This window comes from Fukomys damarensis, unplaced genomic scaffold (genome assembly GCF_012274545.1).
Source record: "Fukomys damarensis isolate Sample0158 unplaced genomic scaffold, DMR_v1.0_HiC HiC_scaffold_35, whole genome shotgun sequence".
Taxonomy (NCBI): Eukaryota; Metazoa; Chordata; class Mammalia; order Rodentia; family Bathyergidae; genus Fukomys; species Fukomys damarensis.
Window position 1 is genome coordinate 28,434,524 of NW_022900947.1, and position 14,977 is coordinate 28,449,500.

The following is a 14,977-nucleotide window of genomic DNA, read 5'->3' on the forward strand; positions in this document are numbered from 1 at the left end:
TTTATATTTAATTATCTTGACAATTTTTTATTTAACCTGTAAAACCAGGTTGTAGAAATTAATGATTTGTTTGTATCTTTGATGTCATTTTGATCAAAAAATATAATTGGACAAAACTTTCAAACAATTGGACAGACAGACATTTTATGAAACTAGAGTGCACTCGAATATATTTGTCAATTGAATTATAGCAACTGTTTTACTTTTTTTTTTTGGTACCAGGGATTGAACTTGGGACCTTGCTTTTGTGAGGCAGGCGGCAGAAGCACTGAACTAAGTCTCTGCCCATAACATCTATTTTAATTAAGACAAATCAAAACTTTTACAGGTCAATTAACAGAGATCTCTTGCAGTTAGAATCAGAAGAAGTAAAAGTGCTTTATAACAGTAGCATAATCTTGTGTTGTAGTTATTGTCAGAAGTCTGTAAGCAGAAAGTAGAGAGAAGGTCAGGTTAATCCATAATTACCATTTACAGTGGTTTCATCGCCTGCTTCGCAAGTTCCCGAGTTCAATTCCCAGTACCAAAAAAACAACAAAACCCCATAATTACTATTTAAGAAATTGCAATGTAAAAGAAATATTTTAAATACATCAATTAAACACCTGGAAACCAAACACCAATCAAACATTATTTTAAGTTGAAGACAAAAGGTACATTCGTCAATTAGGCAGAATTTATAATTAAAAATTTTTTTTTCCTGCCTGGCAGGACATTGCAGCTGATTTTACTATGGAGCCAGCAGTCTGTAGCCGGCACTGGGCTGTAACCTATCATTTGGTCTTTGAGCTCCTATCTTAAGCATTACATTTTCTTTGAATTGTTTTAAAGCCTTATATTTTATTTTCCAATATTTATGTAGAAAACAGTAGGGCCCCATGGAATTTCTTGGTAATGTAGCCTGCCAAATAACTTGTTGATATGTAAATAGGCAGGGCCAGGAGAGGATTTTCCTTTATTTGCAGTCTTTCCTCTCTCTTCCAAGGAAGCTGGGGAAGGAAGAGCAAGCAGAGAAGTGGTTGTTAACTCACTCTCCTATTCGGGAGGGACTGGAGAGGCAAGGAGAGAGCAGGTGTGTGGTGGAGAGACACAAGATGGAAGAGGTGAGGAAGGGTCACAAGATGGCGGAGGTGAGGAAGGGTCACAAGATGGTGGAGGTGAAGAAGCACTGGAGGAGATGGAAGAGCAGGCTGATTAATAGGGTGGGGAGGTGTGAGTGGTGAGTGATGGCCAGATGGAAGGTGAGAGTCGGGAGGGGTAGAGGACGGAGTTTGGGCTACAAGTACCTGAGAGGTCAAATAGGTTTGATGGAGGGAGGGGTGAAGGGGTAGGTAAAAGAAGGCTTGTATATAGGGGATTTCTGACCATTTGTCATTGCGTTGATAAAAGTTGCACAAATCATGAAATATGTTAAAATCAAGAGTGCCATTTTCTGGCCATTGAGATTCACTCTCTAATTTGTACGGAGGCCAAACTTGGTTGCAATAAAAAGTGAATCATTTTTGCTTAAAGTCAGGTCCCAACAGTCCAAGGGAACAAATTGTGCCAGGAGGCAGCCAAGAGGCATTGGGGGAGAGGGTTAGGATTGTTGGGTGTCCATGTTAGGGCAGGTGAGGAGGAGTTAGCTCCCTAGGAGGAGGGCAAAAGAGAGGAGGACTGTTTTTGTATCTTTTGATCCTTCCCAGCCAGTCCCTGGAAGGGGAGAGTGAGAGGAATTGGGCCAATGGGGCATTCCCCAGGGCACCGTCCTGGGCCCAGTGACCCAAGAGGGTTTCTCTGACCAAGCGCTTGGATTTCTGAGAAATCCCCAGACGGAGAGAACAAGAATGGGACAGAGGACTGAGTAGAGGGAAGCTGAACTGCCTACTCACCCTGTAATCAGTGCCCAGTATGGATGTGTATTGTCAGCAAGGGCACAGACAAAGATCCCTGATGAGGTCTTGGCTAGACAGATGTGGTCTGGAGTAGACAGATGAAAAGTCAATTGACCCAATTCTGAGGGGGATCATTGCTTAATGGACCACCTTTCTCCTGGGTCTCAGCACCAGATATGTCAGGTGAAAAAGGCTGAAAACCAAGACCAAACCAGAACTACTACAAGTCTTTATTTCAGGGACAATCTGCCAGGCTGCTTCCAATCAAAGGAGAGAGAGGAGATTGGAGGTTTTAAAAATTATTCCTGGAAGAAGTGCTGGGTGAAACAAGTTTTGAAAGATAAGTAGAAATTTGTAATTATTCACAGACATGAAGGCATGCCACCTGGGAGAAATAATATGTACAGAAGCATAGAAACAGGAGAGCACTGGCATGCTTAAAGAGCAGCAAATAATTCAGATTGGCTGATGGTAGAATTGCCTAGCATTTCAGAGGTCACCTAGGCAAGCCCTATGTGCCTTGTTGGGGAAGGCCTTGAGTGTCCATGTGAAGACCTGAAAGCCTCGGCAGTCCTTGAAGAACCACTTAAAGCTTCCTCCCTGGGGAGTGACTTGACGAGACCTGTTGTTGGCAAGGTCGCCTCTGTCTCAGGTTTTGAATATTAGTTGAAATGTTCGTCTCTCTAAGTGGAAGTATAGTTGTAACTCCAGATAACCATATCCAGACCGATGAAGCACCTATCACTGGCCACCCCAATACCTGTCTTCCAACCATATGATACGTTCCATGGAGGGGCAAGGAGTGAGATCTGCTCCCTTGTATACTCTCAGTCCCAAGCACCCTGCTCAGCTTGATGACTTCTCATCACATGTGGAGACATCTAAGAGTAGCTTCTATCAGTGTAGTACTTCACGCAAAACAATGACAACAGTTATGTGAAAGAATCGATTCATCTGAGATAGGAAACCAGGAAACACATCCTTTTTCCTCACAACTGAACCCTTATGTGACCTTGGATAAGTCACCAACGTTGAACCCTCTGTGTCTTCCTTGAAGTTGTAGGCCTGCCAAGGCTGACTGCTGAGGTCTTGTCAGAAATGCTGCATCTCTGATAGGCAAGTAGAGTCTGATGTGAGGAGACAAAGGGATGGCCACAGAGGTACATTTCAAATTTGTTCTACAGGGATACAGGATAACTGAAGGGATAAGAAGGGTCCAGGTGTAAAAATTACTCCTCTTCTCTGTGCAACGTTGATTCCCTGGTGCTGGTTCCTCCTCTCAAAGACCTTTTCCTGCTCCGTTTCATTTGCCCAGAACCTTTTGGACCTTCATGCAGGTGTCCACCCTGTGGTTCTATTTTCTTTCCTCTGCTCTCCTTCAAGTAACTCATCATTTCTCTTTCGTCTCCTCACTGCTTTGCTCCCTGAACACCAAGAATCCAGAGCAGCGCACAAGGCTGTCATTCCTCGCTGGCACCTCACACAGCATCCCCTTGTCTGCACTTCCTGGTATCTCTCACAGGGCTTGTCATAAAGTAGGGGTTCAGAGTTGTTTGTTGGCTAAATAAATAATAGTCCATCCTTTACTGCCTCTTCTATGTCACAATCCCTCCTCTGCCTGAAAGGTAGCTAGCCGTGATGAGTCTCCCATCTGCCCCTGTTCCTCTCGTCTCTCCGCTGCTAATCTCAGAATGCGCTCAGAGCTGCTCGTACTGCAGTCTCTCAGGACTGAACCTCCTTAGGATTTTATTGGATTGTTTCCTCTTCATTTCATTATCTGCATAATATTTTAATTATTTGTCAGCTCTTCTTACTGCCTTTCCAGCTAGATAATTGCCTCCCTATGGGCATGAAATCATTTCTCATGTCCTGATTGCCAACAAATATATGTACTGAATGTGAGTTCGATGGTAAAAAAAATTAAGAATAATACAGTAGAATTATGTGACATTTGAGCAATGTTTTAGATTTGAGGAAGTTGTTAAATAACAACAAAAAATGCTAAGTGAAAAGATGTGGCTAACAAAAATTCATTCCAGTATTGGATGGCAAATTTGAGGTCACATTTATTATCTCAGTATCCAGTGTATTTGGGATTAGAGCATTTCTCAGGGAAAAAAAACTTGTGTTTATATAAAATACTCTAATAATCATTGAAAAATTGCTAAAAATCTGAATATTTGCTTCATCCTAGGTGCTTCACATTGTTTTCACTATAAGCAGAGATTTTCAAAGTTATATATCTTATTGAATGATTACACATTTACTTATTGAAACTATGCTTAATATGTCCCAAAGGAGCAGATTCCTTAATATTTCTCTTGCTTTGCTTAGTTGAAACTATCTGTATCAGTAAAGAGGCACTCAGTAATATAGTATTTATCAACACTATTAACAACTAGAGTATCTTACATTAATAGCTACAGTATCTTAGTTTTTCAGACTACTGTTACAAAGTGCCACAGATACGTGTTTTTGCTTGTTTGGTGAATTGGTTGGTTGGTTGGCTGGTTTTAGTGGTACTAGAGTTTGAAGCCAAGGTTTAGGCACTGAGCCATAGCCCCCGCTTTTTTTACTTTTGAGACAGACTTGCTAAGTTGTTATATTGAACAGGCTGGGTTGAAACTTCCAATCCTCTTGCCTCAACCTCCCATGTGTGCTGAGATAAAACTCATATGCTACCACACCTAGCTTAGTGGATGGTTTATAAACAACAGGGTAGAATTCTCACAGTTCTGAGTCTGGAAAATCCAAGATCAAGGCACTAACAAATTTGTTTTCTGAGAAGGGCCGAATCATGTGACCTAAGGACTAAAGGATCTCTCTGTTGTCTCTTTTGTAAGGGTATCAATCCCATTCATGAGGACTCTTTCTTCATGATCTCATCACTTCCCAAAGTTTCCCCCTTCTAGTGCTATCACACTGAGAATTAGGTTTCAACATAGGAGTTTTATGGGGACACACACACACACACACACACACACACACACACACACACACATATGCAGACCATAGTAGAGAGCTTTGGGTTACTGCACAATTCCAACAAGTGATAAACAGCTTACACATTGTGCCATTTAAATCTCATTCCAATCTTGTTTTATGAATGGAGCACTAAAATGTTGCTTATTTGTTAATTAGTTGCTAAATGTTAAGAGCTGGGCCACCAAGTCAGGCCTAACAAATTTCAAACCTCTTGTCTGCCTGGCTCACAGTTCTGGGCCAGGGCCTCTATGTCCCACATCCAGCCCAGCACCTCACAAAATAATGCTGTCTTCCCTCACCTTCCCAATGTAGCCTGGCTGTGAGAAGTAGGTAACATGCAGACCTCAATTCTCAATGTTTTATCATTGCAGGAAGAGAAATTGAACTATGAGAGAAACCTAATGGACAATCTCCTCAACAGGTAAGCTACATTCTTTTTCTATGCTTTGGAGAAAAAGTCTGTTTGCACTTTTCCACTTTCCATTAAATTTTCTATCCATTTGTGATAGTTGCTATCATCTAAAACATTGGACAGAACCAGTAGACAGAGCAATTCTTGAAATCTCTTCTTGGCTTATCCAGGCTTATGTAGACATATGCACTTTTCTTTTTACTTTTGTTGTTGGAAGAGATGATTCTAAAACCTGTGGGGAAGGGCCTCCAACTGCCTCACAAGTGCAAGGTCCTGAGTTGGATCCCTCATACCAAAAAAAAAAAAAAACCAAAAACAAAAACAACAAAAAATATATATATATATATCACCTGTGTGTCGGGGGTGATGGCCTGTCCAGATCTTCGTGCTGAAGGCTTCAGTCATTCTGTCCCTCAGGCATTTGGGGTGCTCTGCAGTGGGACCTGTGCTCCAGAACCAAACCGTAGCTCTCATCCTGGGAGCAGCAGCACCAGCCCCTGCAGGAACATGTTAGAAATGCAGCTTCTCTGTTTTCGTCCTGGACCTACTTAATCAGAAGCTGTGGCCATGATGTCCACCCTTCTGGGTGACTCCAGTGTATTCTCAAGTGTAGGAACCAGGTCATGGAATTACAGACTTTCCTTCCATTTATTTCTCTCTGGTTTTTCCCAACACCTTCATCATGTTCATCTTCTACATGTTTTACTCCAGTGGATCTAGCCCACCCCCAACCCCAGGCATATCTCAAAGGCAGTGGACACATTATCCTTGTTTCCTTCATACATTCCTGTTTCCTGTTATCCATTATCCTTGTATCCTCCAGCTGCCTCCTTCCTGCAGAGCCTCTTCTTCCTCTGGGAGCTCAATGTCATCTGCCTATTCTGCCCTTTCCTCTACTTATTGCTACAGCTAGGGCATTACCAGCTACTCCGTATCATTCAGCACCCCAGGCTCAAAGCCTTCTTGACTTTCTGCACTTAGTCATTCTCACCTATATTTCCATCTCCTTCCATCTACATCTACGTACCACGGCATCAACTTCAAACAGGAAACACTGTTACGATACAGAGCACCATCTCTCCACACTCCAAGTTTCTCATGTGCCAGGATGCCAAGTTACTGGCTCTGGTTCTTCTTCCCCTCTTCTTTCTAACTGCATTAGTGTCTTTGGCCCCCAGGATTCACATTAATTAATAGTTAATAAATAAACTTTTGAAGGGATATTAAGAAGCCAAGATGAACAGTAACATGGGAGCAGGATAGTAGGCCTTGAAACTGAGGTTGGAAGGCAAAAGAAGTAGCCAGTGACAAGTCCTTGATCCTTTTTCTGGCAGAGAGATGCCTTTTATTTTCTGTATTGATGTTTTTAATGAAAATGAGGGTGGCCCTTGATATAGTTATCTGTCCTGTTCTAGAAAGACACTTAAGTTTAAAGATTTAAAAGAAGGCCAGTATGGCTGTGAATAAAAATGAGACAATATGCTGGAGGGTTGTATGTGCTATAAAGAAAACCTTGTTCATTTTATAAGATTCTTATAAGTTTTAAATGAGTTACTGCAGTCAGCGCTCACAACTCATTATGGTTATGTTCTAAAGTTGCCTCAAACAATTTGCCAGTGAATAGGGAACCACTGGTCCCAAAGGAATTATAGGCATAGGTTCCTGGAAATCTTTCATGTCATAACATTTTCATAGCCAATCAGTGCACACCTTCACTGTATGTGTGTTTCTGTTTCAGGAACCTCATTTAAAAATATGTTGTTAATTCACTGACATCGAGGTCAGAGCTAACAAAACCATATCTCACACCTGATTGAAGCTATCTAAGACTCATATTTTCTCTGCAAAGCACCATGCAGCCTCCCTACACTTATGACCTCTAGATGGCACTTTAGCACTAGGCTTAGGACTCCTGAAACAGTGAAATCACCAAAAAAGGAAAAAAAAAAAAAGGAGGGGAAAAAGGAAGGAAAGAGAGAGGGAGAAAATATACAAAACGCTGGCACTAAATAGATCACAAAAAGACAATTAGAGTATAAGAGCTAAAACAAGGAGGCCGACAGTTGCCCTGTTTGAGCTTAGGTAGAAACATGTACTTCAGATGACTCAGTTTTTACTATTCTGTACATTCAAGAAGGACCACACAAGCATCATGAGTACTGATTTGGGGAGACAGATAAGTCTGATCAACTGAGTGTATTCACAAATATAGAATTCACAATTATGAAGTTCAATTGCGTATGTAATTTTAGTATCTTGTATATAAGAAGCTGTGTACATTCAAGAAGGACCACACAAGCATCATGAGTACTGATTTGGGGAGACAGATAAGTCTGATCAACTGAGTGTATTCACAAATATAGAATTCACAATTATGAAGTTCAATTGCGTATGTAATTTTAGTATCTTGTATATAAGAAGCTGTATGTAAGTTTGACATTCTTAGTATCATCTTTGCTATTATGTGTTGCTAAATATCCTGAGAGCATGGGACACCTCTGAAAAGTTTCATGGAGAGGGCGTGACAGTGATTCAAGTCTGTAGTCTGAAAAGATCCTGTGACTTCTGGGTGGCAAATGTTTAGGAAGGAGACATGAGTGGGTGAGGTGACAGGAAAATGCGGTGATTGCAGTGAGGAGACAGTGGGGTCTTAGAACAGGACACTGGCAGAGTCCATAGGAGGAGAGGCTTAGGGCAGCCTGGCAGAGGGAGCATTCATACCCTGTGCTGAATTCCCCCTGGTGTGGACCCTGAGACCTGCACCCAGAAACACCCAGAGATTGCTCCAGAGCAATCTTGCCCTACACTGCTTGAGCACATTATATCACCGTATGGAACACATTGCTTCTGTGAGTGAACATGTGGGGCTTTTGCACATGAAGCAGATCCCCCAACTCCGGACACGAGCTGAGTGTCCTACAGTTTCATGCAGTTCTGATTCCGTGTGCCTGGAGCTGGTTGCCATCAGATACTGCGAGTTAAGGGCTTGGTCACACAAGACTGCCATACTTCACGAGGTCTGAACTTGCAGAAGTGTACATCTCCCCATGTGTACGATGGGTATGTATTTTTGTCCGGTTATATATGGTCTTAGTTCATCATGATAATAGTAAAAGAATGTATTATGGGCATTCACTTTCAAATTTTCTTATTTTATACGAATTTGACGGAAGAGCGGTACCTCTACAGAAGGTTTATAGGAGAATTCCAAAGATGGTGCAGAGAGTTCCTATACATGCGTCGGTGTGCTTCCTTGGATGTTAACAGCTTTCATGCCATACTCCACTTATCAAGACTAAGATGTTAATATTAGTAATGTGCTCCAAAGTCTTTTTCTCCACTCTGGCCCCTTTTCTAGGATCTAGTCCAGGATAGCATATACCATTGAATTGTTGAGTCTCTCTAGGCTCCTTCAGTCTCTTTTTCTCATCTCTCAGTCTTTTATGACCCTGACTCATCGGATGAGCATTGCTCAGGTACTCGGTGGAACAGGATTATACTTGCGTTTATCTTATGCTAATAAGGTGATTTAAATTAGGGCCCTAGACAGCTCAAGGTGAGGACAGTCACCGGAAAGGCCCAGCAATAAAGAGGCTTTGGCTTTCAGTCCATCCACTGACCCCTGCTGGGTGGGTGTGAGGGTCTTGAGTAAAACTCTAAAACCTCACAGACTATCCAATTTGCCAAACTGGTAAATGCACCATTGGAGGAGGGTGGAGCACCCCAACCCCTCAAGAAAGAAGATTCTGCTCTTGACCTTTTTGGATTTTACTTTATATATTTCATCTTCTGAGTGCTCATCCTTCTCTTTTACGACACACACCTTATAACAAACGAGCAAATGTAAGCAAAGCATTTCTCTGAGTTCTGTGAGCCATTCTAACAAATTATTGAGCCCAAGGCAGAGGGTATCCTGGGAATCCTAAAGATGCTCCTATGACTGAGGAAATCCCAAAGGTTGTGGGAGCTCTCTGTCAAGAACCAAGGGCAAAGACTGAATAGATTTTTATTGCATCACAGCTCCTGATATGATTTTACATGGGTAGTTTGTTTGTTGGATAGTTGGTTGTAATGTGGGATTAAACCCTAAACTACATCCCTAATCCTTTTTAATTTTTATTTTGAGACAGGGTCTCACTATGTCACTAAATAGCCTACGTAATACTCAAACTGGAATACTCCTGCCTCAGCTTCCCAGAGTGCCCCACAGATGTATTATGTTTTGACTAATCATTCCTTCTGATATTGAAGTCATAGAAATGAAAGTATAAGGTTTTCTCTGGCGTGTTTAGGCAGATACCTCACCAAAGACTGGGCATGCTGAGCTTGCCTTGCAACCTGAACCTAAGTGTGGTAAATCAGTCTAATAAGCTGAGGTAAGGTGAGTTTTGTCAGATGATCTTGTCACAGTAGTGGCCAAGAGCATGACAGAAGAGGGTCCACTGACTCCACATGGAAAAGACAGAACTGTACACACTGAGTGGAGAAACATCATAGACTGTTTGTGTTGTCTGAAAATTCTCCAGGGCACACACACCCATTTTCTCAGAGACAAAGCCATCCTGGTCACACCCTGGCTCAGCACCATTACAGTGCTGTGGTAACTCCCCTGAAGGACAGGCTCAGTTTGCAGAAAACGTTCTCCCAAGTCTTCCCTGAACAGTTTTCAACCTGAGTAGCTGAATTTAGGGAAAGCTAGGTGATGGGATTCTGAATGGATGTGAGATTGTGTGTGTGATTGGTTGACTCTCTGCAAGGTCTCAGCACTTTCTCTTCAGATCCATCTGTGACAGCTTTGTGACTCTTTCAGCATACACACCTAGTCCTGTGTACCTATGGGTTCCACACTGTGGCTCCTACCAGCCCCAGATGGAAAGCATTCTGGGGGGCGGGGGAGAATGTTACACTGTTGCTGGCATGCACTATCTAGTTAAACCTTCAACAGGTCCATCTGTACTGAACCTGTGCAAACTTCCTTGTCCTTAATCCTTGTTGTAACAGCTATTTACATAGCTTTCAGTTGTATATGGTAATAGAAGTAAAACCTAGAGATGACTTAAAGTACAATATAAGCAGCCAACCATGGTGATTCACACCTTTAATCCCAGTATACTAGGAGACTGAGGCAGGAAGATCGCAAATTCAAGCCAAGCCTGGGCAATTTAGCAGTTTATTAAGACTCTGTCACAAAATAAAAAAAAAAAAAAAAAAACAGCAGGGGATGTAGCTTACTACAAAAGCCCTAGGTTCAAGGTTCAATCCCCAGTTCATTCTTCCCCCCCTCAGAGATAGAGATAAATATAATGCAGGGGAGGATATAGGTAGGCTATAAGCAAATACTGCACCATTTTTATATAAAGACTTAAGCAGCCAAGGATTTTATTATCTGGATATTGTGGAACTAGATCCTATGGATGCCAGGAAACAACTGCATATCAGGAGTGCATTGATAAGCACATGAAGCTATCTTAATTACCAACTCCAAGAGTTTTCAATTCTTTTTCTTTAAACAACTGAATTGGTCTTTCAATGAGACACTTGGGGGTGTGTTAAAGATGAATTTCCTGCTGCTGCATTGATGAGGGGCATGGATTTTAGTGCCCTACACGTATACTAATAATACATAGAACCTTCCACATTTAGCAAACAAGAAGAAAATCTAAATTTAGTAACTGGCCATCACTCACACACACCGACGATGCTGAGTGGTGATGTTATGGAAGATGGTGTGAAGGCCCTTTTGCCCTTATACTTCTCCAGTGGAAGTTTTGGATATCTACTTAAAGGGGGCTGAGGAGCTTGGAAGAGACACGGCGAGACTCGCCCTGTAGTGACTGATGCAAGGGGCAGCAAAGTTGATGGAAAGGATGGAAGTGCTGATGGCCTTGGTGTGCAGTGGCCACCCTCAGCGTCCCCAGCCTCTGACCTGTCCCATGTCAGCTCTGCAGCAAACACAACATGCGTGTCACATGACACCGACTTTTATAGAGTCCACAACTTCGCCACTTACTTAGCCCAAGCACCTTTGGCCAGGATATTAATTGTATTAGGTAAGGTCAAGCTGGGAACAGCATCCTGCCCTTTCTGATAGAGGGGATTGTGTAGGGATGGTCATTTGGTTATGCAGGTGTTGGAAGAGCTGAGAGACCGAATGAGATGGTAAAGCGACACAGATTGCCCAAGTGGGGAAACGTTCGTCTCCGATGTGGTTTGAATGTGCGTCCCCTTCCCAACTCATTGTGAACTTCAATGCTCAAGGCAACCACGCTGGAAGGTGGGGCCACCAGAGGACGCAGTGTTTACATCAGGAGGGCTCAGGCCCATGAACTGATGAATGTGGTTATGTCAGGAGCAGGTTCCTGATCCTAGGGTGACTTACACCTGCCTTCTCACACTCACCAGGGCCCCTTGTTTCTCTTTCACATATGCATCAGTTTGTACCTGCTGCTGCCATGCTACAGTGTAGCAAGGAGGCCCTCATCAGATGTAGGCTCAGACCCTGAACCTCCAGCTCCCTGAACTGAGAAATAAATTGGTTTTCCTTATAAATTAGCAGGTCTGTAGTATTCTGTTACATCAGCAGAGAGTAGACTAAGACACCGCCCGATGGTAAGAGACAGAAGCAGCCCCTAGAACCACGGAGAAGGGCGGCAGAGTTGGTGCCACAGAGAGAAGGAGCTGCTGGGCATCTGGAGCTGTGAGGAGATAGAGCCGCTGCCAGGATGGACAGGGCAGAGAGAGAAAGAAGGAACCCCCTAGTTCTCCCTTCTTCCCCTTCCAGTTTTCACCAGTGCTTTCCAGGGGTGGAATCTACCCAGACCCAGAAGGCGAGGGAGCCCCAGCAGTATGGCGCCCTGAACATCTGAGCCAAGCAAAAGGAGGTCAGGAAATGGATCACAGAGCAGTACAGCGTCTCAGCTGTTCCAGCCGTGCCTCAATCATTTAATTTAATCACTTATTTTGTTCAAATGAATCCCGTGTTTTCAGATACTTGGCTTATTGCAATTTTTCTGTGTTACACCCATAGATAAGGATGAAAAGTTAAACATAAATGAAAACATGTAAGTAAGCAAGTTCTGGAAAAGAAATAGTTTTATACCTTTAAGACATTGTAAAAAACTGCACCAGTTATAGATATGATTGGAACAGTTATTACAAGTATTAGTTTCTACCCCAAACAGTGTTCGAACCAAATGGTAATGTGGGTTAAGTTGGTTTGGCCCAAACTGCTTGTCACCAAAAGAACCCAGCACTAACGCCTGGGACCTCCCTGTTTGCCATGGGCTGTAAAATGTTGACCTCCCTCTTTACAGAAAGCGCACATAAGCCAACCAACAACTTAGCAAAGTCTGAAGTGCCTTCCTACATTTAAAGCACAAAACAGTGGTTCTCAAAGTACAGTCCCCAGGCAGCCTCAGCATCACCTGGGAGCCTGATCTCAGGCCCCTGGGTGCTCAAGACCTGTACCCTGCACTCTGTGTGACTCCTGGGATCCTCAGCCTGTGCCCACACACCCAGCCATTACTCAGCAATGAACTGCACCTCACCTTCCCTTGGCAGGAGTCTACTCACAGGGATTAAGAGTCCAGACAGCAGGGGCCCACCTGGCTTCTCAGAACTTACCCCAAAACAGCTGGATGTGGTGGCACATGCCTGAAATGCTAGTACTCTGGGAGGTTGAGGCAGGAGGATGGCAAGTTCGAGCCTAGGCTAGGCAACTTAGCTGCTCAGTGAGACCTCATCTCAAAATACAACATAAAAAAAAAAGACTGGGGATGTAGCTCTGGGTTCAACTGCCACTACAAAAACACCCCAGCAAGTATCCAAAGGGTTGACTGTGACTAGCAGAACTGGAGATATATATATGTGTGTGTGTGTGTGTGTGTGTGTGTGTGTGTGTGTGTGTGTGTGTGTTCTGTATATATTCTAATACAGCCTAATCATTCCTTAAAATTTTGCCATTTCATATTCAGTGTTCTTAATTTACTTAAAATACAAATAATAGGCATTTTCCCCCTAAGCCCTTCCAGCTGGACCCTGTTTACTTTGTGGTTTTTGTCTCTCAGTTCACAGCCTTGTTCCCTCCTCTGGCTCACACCATGGGCACCACAGGACTGGGATAAGCACCCAGTGGGCTGCACGGAAGAGTAGCCTCCAGTTCACCGAAGGAGATCTAGGCCCCTCCACACCAAGGTGCTCCTTCCTGCCTCAGCCCCGTCCTCAGAATGTTCCCCAAACATACAGGGGTGGAGGAGGCAGACAGTGATCCAGGGGTCTGACAAGCACTTGTGTGAAAGGAGCTTGTGCCTGGTAACAGGAGTCCTTTGACTCTGCCCTGTTCTGCCCAACTATGGAATAAACTCCATGCCCATCCAGTGCTGCTGGAGGCCCTGCCAGATGGTGGTACCATGGCCACCAGGAGTTGAAGTTGACAGTAACTGTCTAAAGTATTTACCACATCACCTGCCTAACTTTGCCATGTGGCTATTTGTGCCATAATTCTTGAATTTCTGAGGCCCTTTCTCTGTCAAGTCCCTTCTCTTAAACGAGTAATAACTAGCTCATACCGCCACCTGGTGGTAAGTGGTTGAAACCACACCTCTAAAATGGTGTTAAGAGGCCAGATCAAAAGAAACCAGAACCTTTTGCAAAAGTTACTGGCACACATGTTGCTTCCTTTCCTTTGTTTGGAGACAGGCCAGCGGATCCTCTCCATAATAAAGCCTTGTTATGGTTAAAAAAAAGTTTCTGGCACACAAATTGCTTCTTGTGTTGTAATCCAGTGAATTCAGAAAAACAAACAAGCAAACAAATAAAACAGAACCTACCAAGAGAGATTCCAGGACATAATAATAATATGGAGACAATAAGCACAGTGTCACAGATAGCAACACTATCTCACTGTCTAGATTTATAACCTTAGGCAAGTAGTATAAACTTTTCTTTGTTCATTTGAGTATCTATAAAATACTGTTCCCCAAGCAGTGCATGGCTGTAGTGCATGACTGTAGTGCATGACTGTAAACCTAGCAGTCTGGAGGCTGAGGCAGGAGAATCACCACGAGTTTGAGATCAACTTAAGCTACACTGTAAGTTCAAATTCAGCCTGAACTGCACAGCAAGACCCTAAAACACACACACACACACACACACACACACACACACACAGTAATAAATAATAAAATATGCTCCCATTTATAAGAGTTGTTGTAAAGTTTCAATTAATGAGTATGGAAAGTCCCTGAGATGCCTCAGTACATAGTAAACACGTGTGAACTGTAGTGCCGACTAAACACACTGACTACAGGCCAGACACAGTGGTAAATGCTTCACGTATTCTTATCGTATGAACTTGCACACCAGCCTGGATAAGCAGGGACTGTTATCATTCCTGTTTGCAGATTAGACAACTGGAGTTCACTGAACAAAGAAACTTGCCTAGAAGTCACTGGCTAAGCCAGCCACACTGGTGCATGCTTGTAATCCCAGCACTCAAGAGGCTGAGGCAGGAGAACAGCAAATTCAAGCCTAATTTAGGCAAGTTAGGGACTTAGCAAAATGCTGTCTCAAAAAAGAAATCAGTTCCCACCTATCCTTCTAGCAGTCTGAAAGACTGAGGCAGGAGGATGGCACGTTCAAGAACGGCCTGGGCAACTCAGTAACTCAGCCTCTGTCTCAAAAGTTAAAAAAAAAAAAAAAAAAAAAA

General features: G+C 43.1%; 1 protein-coding gene across 3 annotated transcripts in view; it reads left to right on the forward strand.

The window, feature by feature from the left end:
* CUNH4orf19 (chromosome unknown C4orf19 homolog) overlaps positions 1-14,977 on the forward strand; it is a 111,493-nt gene that overhangs the window by 70,731 nt on the left and 25,785 nt on the right. Inside the window, exons 1-2 of one of the 3 annotated variants that reach the window (XM_010622408.2) lie at positions 982-1,103; positions 5,231-5,280. The exons of 1 other annotated variant lie outside the window; for it this stretch is intronic. The gene's annotated coding sequence lies outside the window, so the exon portion shown is untranslated. Of the gene's footprint in view, positions 1-981; positions 1,104-5,230; positions 5,281-14,977 lie in introns of those variants that run through there. One more of the 3 variants, XM_033758893.1, reaches the window with a different exon arrangement.